The sequence below is a fragment of the Octodon degus genome, unplaced genomic scaffold (genome assembly GCF_000260255.1).
Source record: "Octodon degus isolate 3935 unplaced genomic scaffold, OctDeg1.0 scaffold00016, whole genome shotgun sequence".
Classification (NCBI taxonomy): Eukaryota; Metazoa; Chordata; class Mammalia; order Rodentia; family Octodontidae; genus Octodon; species Octodon degus.
Window position 1 is genome coordinate 821,249 of NW_004524592.1, and position 9,810 is coordinate 831,058.

Here is a 9,810-nt window from a genome sequence, read left to right on the forward strand (position 1 = left end):
AAGAAAGAAAGAAAGAAAGAAAGAAAGAAAGAAAGAAAGAAAGAAAGAAAAAAGGGCATTAAGAGTTTAAAAGTAACTCCTATTTGTCTCTTTAATATTGTAGTGGTGGAAATACAAACGTGCCTGTCATCATGAAAGAACTTTGCAAATGCTTCCTTATCAAGATTTAGTTGTTAACACTGAGACAATTGCTGTAGGGCAAAAGAATCTGGTGGAATAGCAGAGGGTGAGAATTCTTTTAGGAATGTTCCCCACTAAGATGGGAGCCACCAGGTCACATCTCTGAAATGGGATACCCACTGTGTATGTAATTTGAAGATCACAAGGGAAAAAGACAATAGAGTTTAAGAGACCAACAGGAAATCCAAACACAGACAACTCACTTAACTGTGAAATTGGCTGCTTAATGGTTGGTATGTCTAGACTGAATGTGCACATAATCATGCAGAGGAATAGGAAGAATTTGCCCAAAAAATAGAGTAGGAATAAATTTATGTGTTTATGAAAAGAAACTGTGACTTAGATATTTTCTAGAGTCCTCATCATTTTTTATGTCTCTTTGCTGTTTTTTTTTCCTTTCCTTTTTTAGAAGTCCAATGGATTCCTTAGGCTATATGTATAGGGTTGAATCTGCTTCTGAAAGTCCTCCTCAGACCTGAATGGCCTCACTTCATTAATTTTAGCAAAAATTTTTTCACATTTTCCCAAGAGAGTATGTGTAAGAAAAGATTGTTCAAATAGATGGTATCACTGATCACAGTCAAAGCAAACAAAATGGAAAATTAATCTGCTGAAGGAACAAAAATTCAGGAGAAATTCATCTTTATTTTTTATCCAACAAACTGGAAAAATTCAGCTAAAATAGGAAAGGAGCCCAATGAAATGATCTCATCTACCCTTTGGGGGGAGGGGTAGTTGGTGCTCCATCCCCACCTATGAAATATAGGCTTATGTAAAACTTTAAACATTAATATTAAAAATTAGGATCCTGGGGCCAGGGAGATAGCTTGGCAGTCTAAATGACTGCCTGGAAAGTGCAAGGACCCAGGTTCAATCCCCAGAACCCTGGGTGTGCCATGCTGACCACCAAAACTGGGCGTAGTGGGTGGTACACACCTGTAATTCCAGCACTGAGGAGGTTGAGACAGGAGTATCACTACAAGTTCAAGCTGCATAATGAGACCTGGTACCAAATAAATAAAAGATTTTTTTTTAATTATGGTCTCAGGAAGAACTTGCACTAACTGCAGAAAAAGATAAGAAATTTGATTTTTTAAAACTTTTTTATATATGACTTGGTATATCATGGTAAATAATTATTTAATAAAGTTTGTGCATAGTATTTCCACAGTAACTATATATACAGTAACTATCTACACAAAGAATATACAACTTTTATTCTTAATTACAGTGAATATAATTCATTTTAAAAATAGTATTTTACCATACATGTATAGGAATAATCTTGCAGACCAAACAAATACCTTTGTTTGGGGTGTAGTGTGATAGATTCTGACCATTTTATGCTCCTAATTTATTTATATAACAAATTAGATTGAGTATCTTTTACAAATCAGTGCTCTATGTTTATGTCTATAATATTATATTTGCTAGAGTTCTTTCATTGCATGTAGTAGAAACCAAACAGGGTTTTCATGAGTGTAGGACATAGAAGAATTTCAGGGTTTCCTAGGATTCACATGATCCTGGGGATCAAGGATTGGGGATCAAACCCTTCTGTGGCCTCCATATCTTAACGCATACAGATTAATGGTACACCACAATCTCTTCTTCCCTTTCCCAAATTTCTCTCCTGCTTGAAATGTTTCCATGGGGCTGAGGAGACAGCTCAGTGGAATAAGTGCTTGCCTGGCAAGTGCAAGGTCCTGAGTTCGATCCCTGGTACAACAACAACAACAACAAACCTTTCCAGAGATTTTCACTGCCCTTGCTACAGTCAAGTATCTCAAGGAAGTCTCTCTGACCTTGGTTGACCTTGGATGTCCAGCCTGCACCAATTTCCTTCTCCTATTCAGCATTGAAGCCATTCCAATTGACCCTTGTCTACGTTGTCAGATTCCTCTTATGCCAAGTCTTCTTCTGAATGCTAAGTGAGAGTTTCCCACATGGTATGCCAAAGCTCAAAGCATTTATGTACATATGCCAAGATACAGGGGCCTTAGGATGGCTGAAGACGTGGGTCAGTCCACTGACATTTGTAAGCAATGCCATGAGAACTGCTGATGCACCACTGTGGCCCAGTCATGACCTCTGTTCGATTCTACAAAGGTATCAGCCACTCCTCCACTCCATAGTTTTTATCCATGACATTTCCACTACCTAGAATTCTGTTCCTCAGCTCTGTGTTCAGTTTACCCTTAAAGTCTTATCTTTAGCAACAATTCTTGTAAGAGGCTTTCATTGAATTCCCATATTTGATTAATGTATCCTATTACTTGATTCTGCAATGCTCTTTGCGCTGCCTTTTAAAACACCTGTGGCAGTTAAAATCATTTGTAGGGGAAGATAGCTTGATGGTCTAAGTACCTGCCTGACAAGCACAAGGGACCTGGGTTCAATCCGTGGTACCACATGCCCTGCAGGCCCTGGAACCTGGGTGCTGTGCCAGCCTTGAAACCAGGCGTGGTGGGGCACACCTGTGATCCCAGCACTGGGGAGGCTGGAGGGTCAGTATGAGTGCAAGCTGCACAGCGAGATCCTGTACAAATAAATAAATAACAGATTAGAAAGAAAGAAAGAAAGAACAAAAGACAGACAGAAAGAACAAAAGACAGAAAGAAAGAAAGAAAGAAAGAAAGAAAGAAAGAAAGAAAGAAAGAAAGAAAGAAAGAAAGAGAAAGAAAAGAAAATAATTTGTATGATACTTGACCCTTCCATTGTACACTTAGTGGAGCAGAGACTCGGCGTGCTTCACTACTGAATCCCCAGTAGCAAGAACAATGCAGGATGTGGTAGACATTTAATAAATCTTTGTGGCTGAGGAATGCCTAATAATTGTCATTTTCAAGTCTTAGATAAGTAAAAATAATAGCAATATTATATAGGTGTGCTCTTTAAAAAATGTTTTTACAGGTAAAAATCTTTTCTTAGTTGGAAATAGAGAATGTAAAGCACTGAAAATAAAAGAAAACAAGATGCCTAAGGTGACACAACCCACTAGTGTTGGCTTAATACAGAGAACTCAAGTTTTGTATCTTTCCTCCCTGTTAACGGAATGCAGTTTGGGAATGTTTGGGCACATCTCTGACTCTTTGAGGCTGAAATCCTCTAGAGAATCTAGAGTTCTTTTCCAAAACCTTTGCATGACTGCCATAGTGAAAGACGAACTTTTGGGTAGCGTGATGTAATTGACCCATTCCGGCCATCATCAGAAGCTTTTGTCAGGGCTGGGGAGATAGCTTGGTGGTCTAAGCACCTGCCTGATAAGCACAAGGACCCGGGTTCGATCTCTAGTACCACATGCCCGTGCCAGTCCCGGAACCCCAGGCACGCTGTGCCAACCACTGAAACTAGGTATGGTAGCACAGGCCTGTAAGTCCAGGCCTGGGGGGCTGAGACAGGAGGGTCACTATGAGTCCAAGCTACACAGAGAGACTGTATCAAATAAAAATAAATAAATAAATAAATAAATAAATAAATAAAGCTTTTGTCATTACTAGCTGTTCTGTCTGAAACTGCAACCATTGGAAGAGATTTCATTAGGAAATTGTTGATGACTTGTCATCTATCTATTTTGTATTATCATTTTCAAATATATCTAAAGAAATTTTTAGAGAGAGTTTTAAAATACATCATGGTGAAGGTTCATCAAAAAATTTTTTTGCAGTTTTTTGAAATCTCTAGTTGTCTCTTTGTGTCTTTCCCTAATGATGCTACAAGATTTACACAAGTAAGTCAAGAGGTAAAAAAGCTCCTGGCAAGAAATCTAAGAAGGAAAATGTAGCAGCCATGTGCACTTCTGACTTCTTTGCAGTACATATGTGACATCGCTGATTGTAAGCCGATGGCCGACAAACTTTGGTATGAAAAATTTACTATTATGTAACATGGACGTGTTATTCATAACAATGCACCCAGATGGAAAATATGAGCACTATAACTGGAAAGTGAATTCTTTGCTCTTTGTATTTTGTGTAAATCTTGGAAGCATAAATTAAAAGCAGAAGATGTATCGTATTGTTTCAAGATCTGAAAAATCTCTCCAGTATCATTTAGCAGCATGAGGGACAGCACACTCAGCCGGCCAGATGGACACCCTCATCTATCCCCCAGTGCTATTGCTCCACTTTGGGATGACTAGGTTAAAGAAAAATGCACCCTGAAATACGTATTTCCAATTCTAAATATTCAGCATCCAGCCCTGAGGCCAAACAGGCTTATTTTAGTTTCTATTTGCAAGGCCCTGTGCGCTGCATCACGGTGGAAGTTTTCACATTCAGAAAATATTTCAATTTTTCATGGTTTTGCAATGTCTATTTGAAAGAAATATCTGTGCACAGAGAAATGATCTCTCTGAGAGCCACTTGAAATGTATTTATTTTCTTTTCTTATTTCCTGAATAATTTACCTGGTATATTTTGCTACTTACAGAAAAGAGGAACTTAAAAGTCAATTTTTTAGAGCTAAGAAAACTGTTTTTTTCCCTCTATAAACATCAAGCCAGGACTCAGAATGTGTCTTTAGGAGCAATAGAATAAAAGTAAAGATGAATATTTAATATATAATATATATATATATATATATATAGAGAGAGAGAGAGAGAGAGAAATTCTCACATTATTGCCATACAATGAATAAAATGCAAATTGTGAAAATGGAATGTAAAAATGACAAAATCTCTGAAAAGGAAATATCTTCATTGACCAAGACTATATAAATCTTTTCTAGCCTTAAATACCAGCACAGGAAACCATGCAGCATATTCTAGATTTGGCAAACAGGAAACAATTTAAAGTACCTCATGTGACGATGCTGATGCGGAATATTAGGTGCTTAGATCGCCCCAGTTCTTCCGGCTCCGATCCATTCTGCTTGAATTGCCCAAATTGCCTTCTAGAGTTCTCAACATTTGAGGTTAAAAATACTCAAAGGCTTCCTCTTATCCACAGTTCAATTGAACACTTTCTAAGTCTTTATTTTTTGAATTTATATACTGAAGTATTTGTGGGGGAGTGGTTTGGTTTTTCATTTTTTGTTTTTCTGGGATGAGAATCGAAATCATGACCTCATGCTTCTCAGGCATGAGCTATGCCACTGAACTGTATCACTAGCCCTATACTGAAATATTTTGGAGGAACTGATATAACAAAGAACTATTTCAAAATAATCTAAAAGTCAGAAGAAAGGGAGAGATGGAGCGAGGAGAGACATGGATGGTCATGAAATGATCATTCTGTGAGATGAGTGATGACTACACAAAACTGATTATTAATTTTCCCTACATTTATGTGTTTTATAAAGCTAAAAATCAAACAAAAGCTCTTGAACATTCCCAGCATCCTTAGCTTGAACACAATCATTTATCTTTCAAGTTTATAGTCAGCCCTTCAAACTCCTCTAGTGCTTAAAGTCACATCCAAATTTTGTCCATCTTTTCTCAACTCAGTGTTTTTGTTCAAGCTATTTTTCTCCCCTTCCTGAAATTTTCTTCCCCCTCAGCTTGTTGGACTCCACTGGGTGTCATTTTTGAGACTAAGTTTCCTCTGTAAAATATGAATTTGGACTAGATGGTTTCCAAGTTCTCTTCAAGCCTATAATTACAGACATGGGCTTGATCTCTCACTTAGAAAGACAAAGCTCTACTTAGGAATCAAGTGTATGAGACAGAAAGCTCAACTAGCTGCAGTCTGAGCTAACACAAATAAATACTGAAATATCAAGTAGCTTGGGAAATTTGATAAAATTAAGTCTTATGCTTTATAAAAATATTTTACTGTTTTGACTTCTTGGAAAGTATGTATCAGAAAGAGTGAGAGAGAAAGAGAGAGAGAGAGAGAGAGAGAGAGAGAGAGAGAGAGAGAGAGAACACAAGCTGTTCAGAGGGATTGGTTGTTACAATTTGTCTATAAATGTGGTCTAAAAAGCGTGGAAAGAAAAAATGACTAAATGGATTTGGACTTAACCACCTACCAAAGGAACAGTTATCTTTAAAAAAGAAACTTAAATATTTTTGTTCTTTAGATGTCTATTATTAAATGTTAACAAAAATTATTTGTGGGACAAAAATCTCTTGGGAGCTACAGAATGTAACAAAAGATTAATGTGTTTTTCTTTTTCTATATGTTGTTATTCTGGGATTATAAAAGCCACACACATTTAAACCAAAATCAAATGACATTTAAGATATATCTCTCCTCTTCCCTCCTGTCTACCCTGTGAACCCCAACAGTAGGCATGTTTCTGCTGTGAGAACCCTCACATAGTTAAATGATTCTATTTCTGTCAGGATTCTGTAACTTGAATTAAAATGAATTAATTAATCTAATGGTTAAAGTGATTATATTAAACCTGGGGCTCTGTGGACTGACTTTATTAGAACTCTCTTGGTTGTACAGTGACACAAACACAAACTCAATTATGTTTAAATTAACTATAATCATTTATTGGCTTATTAATTTAGAAGTTCAGTAGGATGATGTTTGTATCATGGTAATGTATAGAGTTCAGATGACACTGAGTGTCTCCCTCTCTCAGCTTGATTTTCTTTGAATTGTTTTTGTTCTGAGGCAGGCTTTTCTCACACAAAAGCAAGTCGCCCCCCACCCCGTAGCTTCTGGATACCTATAGTCTATCATTTGATCAACTCCAAATGGATCCACAATTAATTCCAGAAGAGTCCTCAAGCCAAGTTTCCACTGGCCCAGTTTGGATTTGAGCCCATCCATGATCTCATGGCAAAGGCCAGGGTATTCTAACGCTCTGATTACCCAGCTTGAATCCAGATTCTACCCCTGAGGTCAACCAAGGACTGAAAGTGAAGACTGCATGATTCTTCACAGGAAAATGGGGTGTTATCACTTACTAACAGGTCAGATATTAGAGGAAAAGGTGACAATTAATTGATTATTTGTTAATTAATCCAATGATGATCTAGGGCCAGCCTTGGAGTATTTTTTTTTCTTAAAGAGGAAATATGTAAGCACAAAGTTGCTACCAGAAATAAATTGACTGGTGTGCTTCAGACTTGGGCTTTTATGGCTAAATGACGGGATTCTTTTCGTCCATCTGCCAAAAGAAAAAGAAAAAAATAAATCTGGGAAGGAATGACCAAGGCAGGCATTTCTGGACAACAAATGATGATAAAAATCACATGGAGGTTTCCTCGCTAGCCCATGTTAATAGCTAACCAAATACAATATGTCAAAATCCTGGTACAATCTTCATGCATCTGCTTACACAGCAGTACAGCAGCCTAGTGGGCAGCACGCCTTGTTCGTTAGTTTGTTTCTTTATCTCTGAAGAAAATAAAGCTATACAGATCTGGTGTTCATCACCAGGCAGACTGTGTGGACTGTCACTGGCTCCGTTCACTGGCTAATAAGCAGATATAATCATTTTTTAATTTCTATAAAATAAAAACATTCTATTGGAAACTTTGATATAATTTGATTAAAAATTCTAACATAACTTGGTCTCCCTGGAGCCCCATCTCCTTCATAAATTGCTCCTTCATCACTTTGCCTGTATCCATTCTGTTCAACTCTCTTCTCACAAATTTTTCTCCAATAATGGTTTGTTGTAATGACTGGGCAACGACCATGTGCTGAGCACTATGCTGCATGTGTTTGATGGGTCATCTTCCTTAAAGCACTCAGCAGGTTAGGTCAGTAAAGATGACACTTGTTTGGCAGAAACACAGACAGGCCAAGAAAATTTTGTGCAGTGTCACATAATTTAAAGACCAAGCAGGGCTTTGAACCCAGACAATATGTTTTCTGGGCTCATGCACTCAGACATCTGGGTCTGTAACCTCTTGAAGAACTTTTAAGTCCATTACCTTACAGGGCAAGTGGGATTTTGCAGAAATAATTAAGGTCACTAATCTATTGACTTTTAGTTCATCAAAAAACAAACGGGTGGGTTTAATGTTATTACCGGACTTGTTTGAATGCAGAGATTACAAAAGCCAGCAACAGAGGAGAAAACAGAGCTTCCAATCCTCTGGATTCAACACACCATTGCTGCTCGAAGATGGGGAGGCCGCACACTGGAAACAGTTTCTAATTCCTGCCAGCAGTGGCCAATAACAAACACCAAGAACTGAACTTCATAGCAGTTGGATGGAGTTTAGATGTAGGGTTTACTCCAGAGCTTCTCGATAAGAGCTTGTCCCTGCGTGGATTTCAGCCTCCCTCTCAGGGAGACCGCTAGAACCTACCAAGACTTCTGATCTATTGAACTATGACATTAAAAAAATGATTGCTAAGAAGCTAAATATGTTGTGGCTTGTTATATAGCAATAGAAAGCTAGTGTAGTTTTTTTATTAGATTACGCCATATGAAGTTGCCAATATTGACTGTTGTGACCTACAAAAATAATGGCTTCATTTAGCTCAATCTCACACTATTTGCAGGTATTTGAACTAACATAATTTAGCTTATGGGTTCTCAGTTTTGGCATTTTAAGAAGAGAGTAAAAATTAATGTTTGGAAGATTCTGCTCACCGTCCTGTCTTTTGCTGCCCACAGTGCTCACACCAATACATAGTGGTAGTTCGTCCACCCTACAGCAGATATAAGGTCCTCTACCACATTTCGTGCTGTCCCTAAGTGTTTTTATTGCCATTTGTTAGCATAGTTTGTGCCTAGCACCAGGTGGCTTTAAGGAAGTCAAGGTCAGAAATCATTTCCAGAACAGTGTTTTGTTTTGTTTTTTTTTTCTCTATCTTAGTCAACAAACATTCAGATTCACAATGTTGACCCTTTAGAATGAAAAATGTTAATGATTCAGTTGGGTGTTTTTTTCAGTTTTAAAACATATAAGGATATTCTAAAATTCTTCATCTTTAAAATTAAAGAGCAGGTGAGAAGCACCAAAAGTACCCACGCACAGAAACAATCCTCTGAGCTGATGACTGGGCCAGGAGAGCTCAGCCCATGAGCCACATGAGAACAAAGAATAAACCACCAACGCTGGCATCAACTTAATCACCCAAGGATCCAGCAGTGCTTTATTACAGAACATAAAATACATATAGTTTTCTTTAACTTTCATATATGCAAACAAAAGACTCAAAAATGAACTCATACAAGCGGGTGCAATGTGTCCATCCCAAAGAGATGTTTTGAGGCAAAGTCAAAACCCCTGGATGCTTCCTAGTTGTTCCTGGAGGAGTGACATTTATTTTCAAATCAAGAGGTTTATTTCTGCTACCACCCAACCATAGTGTAAAGAAGTCAGTCATGTGTTCTGACTTCAAGGACCATAGATGAGAATCACTCTTTCCATCCAGATAACATGATGCTCTGGTTAATTTATACTTTCTTTTTCTCTTTCTTCCTTTCCACTTTCTCCCATTACAGCTTGTCTTTTCTTTTGAATAGTTTCTTCCCAATTCACAATATCTGTGTTACATGTTAGATCTTATTTACTCATTCAGTTTCTCATACTGCTAAGGCAATACAATATTTACACATGCAGGTCTGATTTGTGTCACTTATAAGTATTGTCTCAAGTTGCATCTGTTTACCTATGAAAGTCTCCAGTTTACCCATCTTTACGGCTGACTGGTACTCCATTATATTCAAAAAAAATCTTTTTTTATCCATTCTTAAATCCATAGACATTTG